Below are 13,350 nucleotides of genomic sequence, written 5' to 3' on the forward strand. Positions count from 1 at the left end.
TTTACAGTTGTCAGAAGATTTGCACAATGAAGTGGGGAGAAAGTCTACACCGTTCTCTCAGAACTTGAACTGAGCTTTTCAATCTGGCATACACAATCAGTTGTTTCCAGAACAAATCTAAGAATTCTATAAACTTGCAGTTTACAATAAATTTTAGATTAATATGACTTTTAAGCACTTGGACAGTGCAAACCATTCCAATTATGAAGCAGATTTTCAGTTTCACTTAGTTTCTGGAGCTGCTGGCATAAATATTCATTTTAAACTGGCATGGTGTTTGCTTGATTAATACTAAATAACTCGATGCTGGTTCTACTTCTATGAAATATAGCATTGTACAGATTTCCCAGGAGCCAGCTGGGAGCCGATTTAAAGGGTTCACAGTCAAATCTAAGCAATGAAGTTAAACTTTTCAAGCTGAATGAGCTTTCCTGCGACCTCATATTTTGGGCTGTGCTTAAAAACTTGTTTGGTTCACCTGGACTGAATATTGTTTACAATACTGTATTAGAACACAACAATGCCAGTTGTGATCAAAAGAATGACATTGAATACAGGAATTTGTGAACAGCTGCATCATTTTGAAATATATCCAAATACTCCAATGTAACAAGAGTTGTAATGTAAAATTGTGCAGGCAAAAATGCAGTCACATTTACCTCTTGCAATAAGGTTTATTCAATTAAGTTGGGAATATAATATACAGGATAGTGAGGAAAGTGCTTAGGCTAGGAAACTTTATTTGCATTCCCCATTTTCACATTGGCAGCTGAAAAAGAAAGCTGGGTTCACATTTTGGGTAAGTCCATGATCAAATGGTATGTAACATCCTTATAAAGTTTCTTTTCCTCTTCAGTTTAATATAATCAGACACAGTAATTTTATTACCCAGTGCTCCAACCTTTCAAGATTACAAGACCAGGATGGTCAGACTGAAATAAACACATCCAGAAAAAGTTAAATCTTCTTTGGTTTTAAATATTACTATAAAATCATATCACATAACTTCAGTCTAAGAAAAATCTTGCATTTATATAATGCTTTGTTTAACATTGTGTCCCAAAATGGGTCATTTAAAGCCTTTTTTTGTAGCTGCATCTCTTGTACATAGCAAGAAGCAGTAGTTAACCTGCTGTTCATTTGAGGAATGAACGTTGGCTAAGACAAGAGACCTCCCTGCTCTTGGCACAAGAACAACTTGAAATGTTTATAACAACTGTTCAACTCTATTTATTTTGTATTTCCTAAGAAATGATATGGGAGAGCTGCTGATTTGTTTAAATAGCCTATTTGAGCTCCTATTTCCCTTTATCTGACCTTTGACAATTTTTAGCCAGTTAGACGATTTTAACTTTTAAAATTTACGGGATGGTGTTAGAACAAGATGGAGGAGGTAGGAAAATGATATCAACCTGATAAAGGGAACTGCAAAGTAAAACTACTTGTATAGAAGATGATTTGAAACAGTTTTTATTACCAGTAAAAATCCTGGTGTCATTGCAGCTGTGTTGAGCGGTACAGAATGGATGAGTTGAAAACTTTGCTACTTACAGAGCAAGAATTCTAAGGGTTAAATTGTTCACCGGTTGCTACCAACTTAATACTGTGGCTTAGATGAGTCTTTGGTAATTAAGTTAAATATTTGTAGCGGAGATAAAACACCAGCATCTGATCAACAAATTGATATGAATGTGCAATTTAGGAAGAACGGCTCTTCAAACTCCATGCATTCCATAAGGAGCATTTTGTTACTGCTGATAATAGAGCAGAGCTTTATCCAAAATACTGTTTGGATTTTTGTTAAATAATTGATCAATTTGGGACACTTGAGGAATACATTTTGGATCTCTTTCCACATTAGTGTTACTTTTTAACATTTTGTGTGTATTTTGGTTTGACTTGTGTGCAGTTAGTTTGACTGCTTGTAGCAATCCTCAATCTCCAGAAGCAAATAGAAATATTGAAGTAATTATAAGCATTAAAATGCAGCCTTTGAGTCCTGACTTGTAGAGACTTGAAAATTATTAACATACTGAGGAGTTAAATTGTGGGACCGTTCTAGTTCACTCTAAAACACCATGTGCTCCAATTTGGATCAGGTTGATGAGCTAGAACAGTGAATTACACCATTCTTTCACTTGGATGCTATTCAAATTCACCCTTAACAATTGGGTGGAAAAATCTGAATCTTAACACATGGTGAGAAGACATCCACAAAACAAACTCAAAGGCTTGAATTTTACCCAGCCTGGGGTCCACAGTCCCAGTGGCAGAAGTGGGTGCTGAAGTTGCTTCTGCTCTGTGGCTGCGATTGAGCACTATAGAAATTCGTTGGCAGAGCAAAAGCCGAAAGAAGGTGCTGACGGCCCTTTTAAATGGCTGTCAGCACCTTTTGTGGCTCTGAGGTGATCCAGACACCTAAATATCATTTTCAGAAGACCTATGGTCTGCTCTATGGGGACTCTGGTGGTCGCATTGTAACGTTCCTCTGTTTCATTCCGTGGGTTCCTCACAAGTGTCATCAGCCCTGCAGCCAAGTAAGTATCCAGGCATGCAGGAGGGCTGAATAGTGCTGGTACCTGGGAGTTCCGGAGAATGAATGCATCGTGACTGCTTCCAGGATAATGAGCACACATCTTCAATATACCCCTTATGGTGGTTACAGATAATGTGCATATTCATTTAGTGAAACCTCTTTCGATTAATGAAGGCCCCTGACTGGCCTAGGTGCTCTAATGGCCCCATGTGTGTAGTCAATAATGGCTTGGACCATGGGGAACCCAGCATTGGCGCTGTAAGGACAGACACACTTCATATTCAGATGACCCCTGCTGAACCAGCAGAAAGAATCCCAAACTAAACAAAAAGAAATATCAATGAACAATGAATCAAAAAAAGGTACCCCCAACTCCTTCATAGAAACACTGCCTGCTGCACTTTTAAAGCTGCCGGGTTCCCGACCCCTCTTTCGACTCGTTTTACTGCCGTAAAATTTGACAGCCTGCATAAAATGGCTGTCAAGTGCTTTATTAACGTCCTCAATTGGCCTTTAGTTGTCTCTTAAGCATACGACAAGTAGCACTGTGATCTTGGCCGCTGTCTAACCAGCGTAAAGTGGCTTTTGGGCATCATGACATCGGGGATCCGACCCAACGTCATCACCCGCCATCTAATGCCTTGGAGGACTCCTGTCTTTAATATGGTAAAATTCCGGACAAAATCACAGTTCACATGAATAAGAAGCAGAAATATTCACATTGGTGTATTGAGGAGAAGCTTGTTGACTTTGGAGATGAAGCATAGATGGGGTTTCATCCTGTTCCTGTTCCATAGCATACCAAATCTAGAAGCATTTTAAGAAGCAAAGAACTGCTTAAACAAAGTGGAAGAGGACTCCATTTTGTAGAATCATCACACCAAAAATATTAAAATGAATTGCAGATAGTCTAGGAACAAAGTTCATTGACATTAAAGTGCACAAAGTATAATTGTAATAAAATAGCAAATGCTGTTTAAGATTACATGGTTTAATTAAATAAATGTCATACATACTCTATTATATCATTACTATTTCTGCTTTGCTGCACAGACATACCAGTCACAGGTAAGTCCTTATGTTTTAAAGGCCATCCTCCACATCAAACAAAAGCCCATGTTGTTTGAAACATTGTCCCATTAAGATATTTTTGCATAAATACTTTTATCAGCCCCTTCCCAAAGAGTCTATAAGGCCAAGGTCTGAATTACTCCCTCAGTTTTTTTCAAACAAGAAAGCAAATATACAATATAATAAAAAATTAGAATCATTTCTACTTGGGGTGGAGAAAAGGCTGGACAGAATAGCCATGTCACATTCATATTATTTCAGAAAACAGAATTTTTCAAAACAAGTAATTCCACTGCGACAGAAGAAATAGGAGCAGGATTAGGCCATTCGATCCCTCAAGCCTGCTCCGCCATTCAATAAGTTCATGGCTGATCTGATTGTGACCTTAACTCCACCTTCCTGCCTGGCCGCCATAACCTTCGACTCCCTTGTAGATCAAAAATCTGTCTAACTCAGCCTTGAATATATTCAATAATCCAGCCGCCACTTGTTCGCTGGGGAAAATCCCAAACACTAACTACCCTCTGAGAGAAGAAATTCCTCCTCAGCTCCATCTTAACTGGAAGACCCCTTAATTTGAAACTGCCCCCCAGTTTTAGATTGCCCCACAAGAGGAAACATCCTTTCAGCATCTACCGTGTCAAGACCCTCAAAACCTTACACCTGTCAATAAGATCACCTCTGAATCTTCTAAACTTCAATGAGTTGAGGTCCAACCTGCTTAACCATTCCTCATAAGACAAACCCCTCATCCCAAGAATCATCCTAGTGAACCTTCTTTGAACTGCTTCCAATGCAAGTATGTCCCTCCTTAAATAAGGTGGCCAAAACTGTACACAGTACTCTAGGTGCAGGCTCACCCTGTACAGTTGTAGCAAGACTTCCCCACAGTTATACTCCATCCCCCTTGCAATAAAGGCCAACATTCCATTTATCTTAATTACTTGCTGTACCTGCCATAAGGAAGAACCTACCTATGACTGGTATGTCTATGCAGTAAAGCAGAAATAATAAAAATGATATAATGGAGTATGTACGACAAATTTATTTAATTAAATCATGTAATCTTAAACAGCATTTGCCTATTTTATTAGAGTGCACTAAGGATAATTGTAACTTCAATGAACTTTGATCTTAGACTATTTGTGATTCATGTACAAGGCCACCCAGGTCCCTCTATACTGCAGCATTCTGCAGTCTCTCATCAATTATATAATATTCTGCTTTTCTATTCCAAAGTGGACAACCTCACATTTTCCCACATTATATCTATCTGCCAAATTTTTGCCCACTCACTCAACCTATCTATATCTCTTGGCAGACTCTGCATTCTACTCATAACTTGCTTTCCTACCTATCTTCGTATCGTCAGCAAGTTTGGCTAAAATAGGTCCCTTCATTCACGTCATTAATATAGACCGTATATAGTTGAAGCCCCAGCACTGATCCTTGTGGCACTCCACTAGTTACAGTTTGCCATTCTGAAAATGACCCATTTATCCTGACTGTTTCCTGTTAGCCAGTTCTCTAGCCATGCTAATATATCACTCCCAACATCATGAACTCTTATCTTGTGGAGTAACCTTTTATGTGGCACCTTATCAAATGCCTTTTGGAAATCCAAATACATCTACTGGTTCCCCTTTATCCAGCCTGCTGGTTACATTCTCAAAAAGAACTCTAATAAATTTGTCAAACATGATTTTCCTTTCACAAAGCTATGTTGACTCTGCCTGATTATATTCCGATTTTCTAGATGTCCTGCTACTACTTCTTTAATAATGGATTCTAGCATTTTCCCAATGACAGATGTTAGGCTAACTGGCCTATAGTTTCCAGCTTTCTGTCTCCCTTTTTTAAACAGAGGTGTTAGATTTGCAGTTTTCCAAGCTGCTGGGACCTTTCCAGAATCTAGGGAATTTTAGAAGATTACAACCAATGCATCTAATTTCTCTGCAGCCACTTCTTTTAAGACCCTCGGATGCAGGCCAACAGGCCCAGGGGACTTGTCAGCCTTTAGTCCCATTATTATCCCCATTACTTGTTCTCCAGTGATAGTGATTGTTTTAAGTTCCTCCCTTTTGCATCCTCATTTTCTATTCTTGGAATGCTTTTTGTGTCTTCTACTGTGAAGACATGTACAAAGTACTTGGTCAAAGCCTTGGCCATTTCCTTATTCCCAATTATTCCCCAGTCTCACCCTCTAAGGGACCAATGCTCACTTTAACTACTCTTCCTTTTTATATATTTAAAGAAGCTTTTACTGTCTTTATTTATATTTCTTACCATTTTGCTCTCATACTCTTAATTTCTCCCTCTATTTTTTGTTATCATCCTTTGCTGGTTTCTAAAATTTTCCCAATCTTCTGGCCACCACTTAATCTTTGCAGCATTGTACGCCTTTTCTTTCAATTTGATACCACCCTTAACTTCCTTAGTTAGCCACAGATGGTGCATCCTTCGGGAAGAGTCTTTATTCCTCAATGTAATATATCTTTGTTGAGAGTTATGAAATATCTCCTTAAATGTCTGTCACCGCTTCTCTACCGTGTTACCTTTAACCTATTTTCCCAGTCCACTTTAGCCAACTCTGTCTTCATACCCTTGTAGTTTAAGACACTAGTTATGGACCACATTTCTTACCCTCAAACTGAATGTGAAATTCTATCATGTTATGATCACTCTTGCCTAGAGAATCCTTTACGATGAGATCTTTAATTAATCCTGCCTTATTACACATTACCAGGTGCAAAATAGCCTGGTATGCTCTAAGGAACTGTTCCAAATACACTCAATCAATTCATGTTCCAGGCTACCTTTGCAAAGTTGATTTGTCCAATTGATGTGAAGATTAAAATCACACGATTATTGCTATACCTTTCTTGCAAGCCCCCATTATTTCTTGATGTATCCTCTGTCCACTTTGTAGCTACTGTTAGGGGGCCTATAATCTACTCCCACCAGTAACATCTTTCCTTTGCTATTTCTCATTTCCACTCAAACTGATTCTACATCTTGATCTTCTGAACCAAGATAATTTCTCACTGTTGTACTGATCTCATCCTTTATTAACATAACTACCCCACCTCCTTTTCTTTTTCTCCTGTCTTTCCAAAAGGTCAAATACCCTTGAATATTAATCTCCCAGCCTTGGTCACCTTGCAATCATGTCTCTGTAACGGCTATCATCATACTCATTTATTTCTATTTGTGATATCAATTCATCCATCTTGTTGTGAATACTGTGAACAGTCAGATAAAGAGCCTTTAATTCTGTCTTCTCAGCAATTTTCCCCACTCTGACACTATTTGCATACAAACTCTTATGTTTGTATGCTCTGTCCCTTCCTGTCACACTCTGGTTCTCATAATCTGTATAAATATCTTGCAGTTTCCTTGTCCTTTCTCTTTAACTTCCCAAATCTTCCCTCACGAGAACCCTCCTCCCCATTATTTAGTTTAAAGCCCTCTCTACCTCCCTAGTTATACGATTCGTTGGAACACTGATCTCAGTGCGGTTCAGGCGAAGGCTGTCCCAACAATACAGCTCCCTCTTTCCCCAGTACTAGTGCCAGTGCCCCATGGATTGAAACCCACTCTCCCACACCAATCTTTGAGCCACACATTCAACTCTCTGATCTTATTTACCCTACGCTAATTTGCTTGTGGCTCAGATAGTAATCCAGAGATTATTACCTTTGTGGTTCTGCTTTTTAAATTTAGCCCCTAGCTGCTCATACTCCCTCAGCAGAACTTCTTCTTAGTCCTACCTATGTCTTTGGTACCTATGTGGACCATGACAACTGAATGCTTCCCCTCCTATTCCAAGTTCGTCTCCAGCTCCAAGGAGATGTCCTTAACCCTGGCACAGGGCAGGCAACACAGCCTTTGGGACTCATGCTCTCAGCTGCAGAGAACCATTTCTATCCCCATAACGACACTGTTCCTAAATGCAACTACATTCCTTTTAACTCCTCCCACTTGAAGGGACCCCTGCACCAAGGTGCCATGGTCAGTTTGCTCATCCACACAAGCTGCAAGAAGATCAAACCTGTTGGACAATTGCAAGGGCTGAGACTCCTCCAGTGCTATCTTCTGGATCCCCATACCTGCCTCCCTTGCAGTCACACCATCCTGTCCCTGACCACAGACCAAATCAGAAGTACCTAACCTAAGGGTTGTGACTCCCTCCTGGAACAAAGTGTCCAGGTAACTTGCCCCCTCTCTGATGCATCACAGTGTCGGAAGCTCGGACTCCAGCTCATCAACTCTGAGCCAAAGTTTCTCATGCTGCAGATACTTATGGGCAGATGTAGTTGCTGTGGATCACAAAGGTGTCCACCAGCTCCCACAGGCTACAGCTGCAATACAACACCTGCCCTGCCATCTTTACAGTTTTTTATTTAACAGATTAGCTTTAGAAATATGACTCAACAATTATCTGTAGTTATATCAATTGGTTTAAGCAATCAATTTAATTCAATATTTGTATCTCACCAGTACCAGTTAAACTGCCCCTATTTAGGGAGAAAGAAAACTTAAAACTCAACTGTCTGCTCACTTAATTAATGCTTCCAGGCTTCAGCTCTCATGTCTCCGGCTCCTTTTCTCTTGTAAAAGGTCAGAACAGCACCTCCTCCTTCATCAAACTGAATTCCCACATTTACTAAATTCCCAAGCTCTCACTCTATCTCAAGCTGTTACCTTCGTGCCTTTTTTATCAAAAAAAAAATGTCCTCCTTACATTCACCTTCCACCTCACCAGACTCTGCATTCAATACATATTTCACTACTTTCAATACAATTCCACCACCAACCACATTTCCCCTCATCTCTCAGCTTTCTAAAGGGACCACTCCCATTCCTTTGATGGCACCCTGTGTTAGTCTTCCATCAGCCCTACCACATGCTCTCTTTCTCCTGGCAAAAGAGAGATGATGCAATACCTACCCATTCACAGTCCAAGACTCAAACACTCCTTCCAGCAATTTATGTATACATAGTCCAAACCAGTATGCTGCAATTGCTGCTCAGGGTGTAACCTACTTTGGGAAGATTAACACAGATTAAGTGATTGCTTTACTTCTTCTTTGGCCTCCTTATCTCGAGAGACAATGGGTAAGCGCCTGGAGGTAGTCAGTGGTGTGTGGAGCAGCGCCTGGAGTGGCTATAAAGGCCAATTCTAGAGCGACAGGCTCTTCCACAGGTGCTGCAGAAAAATTTGATTGTCAGGGCTGTTACACAGTTGGCTCTTCCCTTGCGCCTCTCTGTCTTTTTTCCTGCCAACTGCTAAGTCTCTTCGACTCGCTACACTTTAGCCCCGCCTTTATGGCTGTCCGCCAGCTCTGGGGAACGTTGGCAACTGACTCCCACGACTTGTGATCAATGTCACAGGATTTCATATCGCGTTTGCAGATGTCTTTAAAGTGGAGACATGGACGGCCGATGGGTCTGATACCAGTGGCAAGCTCGCTGTGCAATGTGTCTTTGGGGATGGCCAAGCCATCTCAAGCGCCGCTGACTCAGTAGTGTGTATAAGCTGGGGATGTTGGCTGCCTCGAGGACTTCTGTGTTGGAGATACCGTCCTGCAACCTGATGCCAAGTATTCTCTGGAGGCAGCGAAGATGGAATGAATTGAGACGTCGCTCTTGGCTGACATACGTTGTCCAGGCCTCGCTGCCATAGAGCAAGGTACTGAGGACACAGGCTTGATACACTCGGACTTTTGTGTTCCGTGTCAGTGCGCCATTTTCCCACACTCTCTTGGCCAGTCTTGACATAGCAGTGGAAGCCTTTCCCATGCGCTTGTTGATTTCTGTATCTAGAGACAGGTTACTGGTGATAGTTGAGCCTAGGTAGGTGAACTCTTAAACCACTTCCAGAGCGTGGTCGCCAATATTGATGGATGGAGCATTTCTGACGTCCTGCCCCATGATGTGTGTTTTATTGAGGCTGATGGTTAGGCCAAATTCATTGCAGGCAGCTGCAAACCTGTCGATGAGACTCTGCAGGCACTCTTCAGTGTGAGATGTTAAAGCAGCATCGTCAGCAAAGAGGAGTTCCCTGATGAGGACTTTCCGTACTTTGGACTTCGCTCTTAGATGGGCAAGGTTGAACAACCTGCCCCCTGATCTTGTGTGGAGGAAAATTCCTTCTTCCGAGGACTTGAACGCATGTGAAAGCAGTAGGGAGAAGAAAATCCCAAAAAGTGTGGGTGCGAGAACACAGCCCTGTTTCACGCCACTCAGGATAGGAAAGGGGTCTGCTCCTGTTCTACCCGTAAATGTGACCCTGAGGTCCTTATTGCTCGCCACTTCAATTCTCTGTCCCAGTCTTACTGTGATGTCTTTTTTTTAGACTATTAGTGAAACTCACTGCAATCTTGAGGAATATCACCTCATCTTTCTACTCAGTACTTACTATGCAGCCCTCTGGCTTTAAAATTGACTTTAAAAACTTAAGTATATTCCCTATTTTCTCTCTGGCAAAAACTGCTGGCAGTATGTGGCATAGCTATGCCAGCATTTCCAAAATATTTGGGGGGGCGGGGGGGGGGTAGCAGGTTGAGTGAAGCCCCACTGTAAAAACAGTGCTGGCAAGGTGGTCTGCACCTTTTGTGTAGAATTTTATTTTTCTAGAAAGCTCCTGGAGCCTGTTCTGCTCTGCCAGTTTAACTGCTCCCCTCTCTACTTCATTATCCCTCACCTCTTTAAGCTATTCACAAACTGTGGTACGTATCTTTTATTTCTCTCATGATGTGCTAATATCATTTATACGATTTAACCATCATCCTATCCCCACTTCGGCAGTTCATAGGTCATTCTATTTCTTTTCCTGTGTTTGTTCCCTCCCCCTTGTGCCTTTTTAAATGTTGATTGATGGCAATATTTTCCAGTTCTGACAAAGGGTCAGAATACTTGAAACATTAATTCCCCTGTATCTCTCTCCACAGTTGCTGCCTGACCTGCTGAGCGTTTCCAGCAGTTTCTGTTTTTAATAGAAAAAAGTTTGCTGATTTTTAGTGGCATCATCCACTTTCTGGACAGTTAGCTGTATAGCTGTTATCCCTAAAATAAAAGCAAAATACTGCGGATGCTGGAAATCTGAAACAAAAACAAGAAATGCTGGAATCACTCAGCAGGTCTGGCAGCATCTGTGGAAAGAGAAGCAGAGTTAACGTTTCGGGTCAGTGACCGTTCTTCGGAACTGACAAATATTAGAAAAGTCACAGATTATAAGCAAGTGAGGTGGGGGTGGGGCAAGAGATAACAAAGGAGAAGGTGCAGATTGGACCTGGCCACATAGCTGACCAAAAGGTCACGGAGCAAAGGCAAACAATATGTTAATGGTGTGTTGGAAGACAAAGCATTAGTACAGATTAGGTGTGAATACACTGAATATTGAACAGCAGTAAGTGCAAACCTGAAAAAAAACCTGAAAAAAACAGTGGGTAAGCAAACTGAACAAACTAAGATGAAATGAAATAAATGCAAAAAAAGATAGTAAAAAATGTAAAAAAGAATGTAAAAAAAAAAGGAAGAAAAAATAACTAAAAATGAAAGTAAAATGGGGGGCTGTCATGCTCTCAAATTGTTGAACTCAATGTTCAGTCCGGCAGGCTGTAGTGTGCCTAATCGGTAGATGAGATGCTGTTCCTCGGGCTTGCGTTGATGTTCACTGGAACACTGCAGCAATCCCAGTACAGAGATGTGAGCATGAGAGCAGGGGGGAGTGTTGAAATGGCAAGCAACCGGAAGCTCAGGGTCCTGCTTGCGGACTGAGCGGAGATGTCCCGCAAAGCGGTCACCCAGTCTGCGCTTGGTCTCCCCAATGCAGAGGAGACCACACTGTGAGCAGCGAATACAGTATACTACATTGAAAGAAGTACAAGTAAATCGCTGCTTCACCTGAAAGGAGTGTTTGGGGTCTGGGATAGTGAGGAGAGAGGAGGTAAATGGGCAGGTATTACACCTCCTGCGATTGCAGGGGAAGGTGCTCTGGGACGGGGACGAGGTGGTGGGGGTAGTGGAGGAGTAGACCAGGGTGTCGCAGAGGGAACGATCCCTTCGGAATGCTGACAGGGGAAGGGAGGGGAAGATGCGACTGGTGGTGGCATCACGCTGGAGGTGGTGAAAATGGCGGAGGATGATCCTTTGGATATGGAGGCTGGTGGGATGAAAAGTGAGGACAAGGGGAACCCTGTCACGGTTCTGGGAGGGAGGGGAAGGGGTGAGGGTAGAGCTGCGGGGAATGGGTCGGACACGGTTGAGGGCCCTGTCAACCACAGTGGGGGGAAATCCTCGGTTGAGGAAAAAGGAGGTCATATCAGAAGCACCGTCATGGAAGGTAGCATCATCAGAGCAGATGCGTCGGAGACGGAGAAACTGGGAGAATGGAATGGAGTCCTTACAGGAGGTAGGGTGTGAAGAAGTGTAGTCGAGGTAGCTGTGGGAGTCGGTGGGCTTATAATGGATATTGGTAGACAACCTATCCCCAGAGATGGAGACAGAGAAGTCGAGGAAGGGAAGGGAAGTGTCAGAGATGGACCATGTAAAGGTGAGAGAAGGGTGGAAATTGGAAGCAAAGTTGATAAAGTTTTCTAGTTCGAGGCGGGAGCAGGAAACGGCACCGATACAGTCATCAATGTACCGGAAAAAGAGTTGGGGGAGGGGGCCTGAGTAGGACTGGAACAAAGAATGCTCGACATATCCCACAAAAAGACAGGCATAACTAGGACCCATGCGGGTACCCATAGCGACACCTTTTACTTGAAGGAAGTGCGTGGAGTTGAAGGAGAAGTTGTTCAATGTGAGAACAAGTTCAGCCAGGCGGAGGAGGGTGGTGGTGGATGGGGACTGGTTGGACCTCTGTTCCAGGAAGTAGCGGAGAGCCCTCAAACCATCCTGGTGGGGGATGGAGGTGTAGAGCGATTGGACGTCCATAGTGAAGAGGAGGCGGTTGGGACCAGGAAACTGGAAATTGTCAAAATGACGTAGGGCGTCAGAAGAGTCACGGATGTAGGTGGGAAGAGACTGGACCAGTGGAGAAAAGATAGAGTCTAGATAGGAAGAAATAAGTTCAGTGGGGCAGGAGCAGGCTGACACAATGGGTCTGCCGGGACAGTCCCGTTTGTGGATTTTGGGAAGGAGGTAGAAGCGTGCTGTCCGGGGTTGCGGGACTATGAGGTTGGAAGCTGTAGAGGGAAGATCTCCAGAGGAGATGAGGTCAGTGACAGTCCTTTGGACGGTGGCTTGATGTTCGGTGGTGGGGTCATAGTCCAGAGGGAGGTAGGAAGAGGTGTCTGTGAGTTGGCGTTGAGCTTCTGCAAGGTAGAGGTCGGTACGCCATACAACAACAGCACCACCCTTGTCTGCAGGTTTGCTGTTATCCCTAGCTTGTTAGGGGCTCAAGATGTGATAAATAACTTAAGAAATAAATTTTTAATAGTGGCAGACATTTTCAAAATTTTGACACTATCCAAAAAACCCAAAGACCTTGGTTTCACCTCAGACAGGAAGAAGCTAATGACATGGACACTACTAGTCCGATGAACATCTTTCTGACAGTAGTCTCTGGACTGACTTTAACCTCTGCAGTATCTATCCTTTGACCTACTTCAATCTGAATAGCTTCCATAGGAATGTTGCAGTGCCTTCTGCAGTTAGTTTAATCCCTGTGTGTGGTGTGCTGACTGCTGTGATCCATTTCAATAAAATCTCCCATTTTTTAATGGACTAAAAAA

The sequence above is a fragment of the Heterodontus francisci genome, chromosome 8 (assembly GCF_036365525.1).
Source record: "Heterodontus francisci isolate sHetFra1 chromosome 8, sHetFra1.hap1, whole genome shotgun sequence".
Taxonomy (NCBI): Eukaryota; Metazoa; Chordata; class Chondrichthyes; order Heterodontiformes; family Heterodontidae; genus Heterodontus; species Heterodontus francisci.